Source organism: Atta colombica, unplaced genomic scaffold (assembly GCF_001594045.1).
Source record: "Atta colombica isolate Treedump-2 unplaced genomic scaffold, Acol1.0 scaffold203, whole genome shotgun sequence".
In the NCBI taxonomy this organism is placed as follows: Eukaryota; Metazoa; Arthropoda; class Insecta; order Hymenoptera; family Formicidae; genus Atta; species Atta colombica.
The window spans coordinates 298,518-300,276 of NW_017259298.1; positions in this window are offsets into that span (position 1 = coordinate 298,518).

Genomic DNA, 1,759 nt, shown 5'->3' on the forward strand with positions numbered 1-1,759 from the left:
TTAATAATTTAATATATACATAGATGTGTAAAAATTATTATAATAAAACATAAAAATTGAATGTTTTTAAATTAATTAATTTTTCCTTCTATATGGTTTTTAATAATCGCGGCAATATTCCATTTATTATACATTGTCAAAATATAGAAAAGTGATATTTTACGCTTCTTATTATACTTTCGCCCTTATTATGAGTTCACTTTTGGTAAATACTAGAACTACTCTATGGGCAGAACTTTAAAAAATAATAGATTATTTTGAAGAGAATTCAATAAGCTTTAAGATAATGTTATGTAAAATTTAATTCAAATTCTATTTTTTTTTATCTTAAAGAAATATAAAAAGTGAACAGATCGCAAAGTCAAAAAATTATGCTTCTAATATAGATTGAGTCAATTAAATGCATGTATCACAGGCTGTCACAAATATAAATAGTCATAAATATAAATATAAATAGTTAATTCAACCCTATTTGTTATTAATTTCATTTTAATCTTTTTATTTGTAACAATAACGTATCGATTTGACTTACGAATGTATAATGATAAATTAAAAGCATGTTGAATTAAAAGAACATTTCCTTGTGTTAAATTAATATTGAATTTAGTTGTATAAAATATTTATAAAGTTGACAGAATTATATAATACTACAAAATAACAGGAACTCAAGAAAATAAGTTATTAGAGAAGATAGTAATTGCGAAATCAATTCAACTTTGACTTCGAATTAATGTAATTGATTCGAATGTTATAATTTTTTTTTAAATAATTGTTTTTAATTTTTACATAAAGTTCTCATTTCCTTTATTATTCTTAAGCAAAATTATTTTATAGTTTCACATACAGTTTATTATATGACAATATATATTGTCATATACGTATAATATAAAATATCCAAGTTTATTCTTATTTTTCATCTTTACTAAAATTTTTGCAATCGTCTAAGAATCAATTTCACGATTTCTCTCTGGCTTCACTCAATGGCCCATTAAATTTGAAAGTTGCTAACGGCTAAACGGAAAACTTACCTTCTATAACATAATTTCTTATGAACTCGCCCATTGACTGAATGATTGATTTCTGCTTAGATCATATAATTAATTGAGTGCCTCTTAAAATGTATCTAAAATATTATTTTAAATACATTTTAATAAGATACAAAGTAAAACATAACTATAGTTACACTTACGGAGTTAAGAAATTGTAATTAGTTAAATACGCAGATACACAAAAGGTATTTAGAAATATTATCTAGATATATGTATATATATCTATAGATACCTACATCACTGATTGCAATTAAGAAATTTTATGTAATGTTTCTAAAATACAAACAGACACAGCCAGTCTGCGCGCAAAATGAGCATGCGATGCATTGTATCCAAATTAGAATCGTCTTCAAATAATTAGAACCAAGCATCGCTATAATAGGCACTCGACGTTCATTCCTTTTTGTTATTGTACAGTAACATATTAAAGTTAAATATAAAATAAATATAATTGTAAATAATAGAAAAATATATAAATATATACGAAGGAATAAAAAGTATCGTAAACAATATATTTATAATAATATAATTATCAGATTTTTATTTTAATCTTATACAGCATACTTTGTTGTATTATAAAATTTTATCATGATTTTTTCTTTTGTGTTATACGAAAGATATGTTATCATACAGCATTTGCATATTTCAAAAAAATAAAATTTAAAAATGTAATTAATAATTTATATATATTACTAAAATTGTATATATAT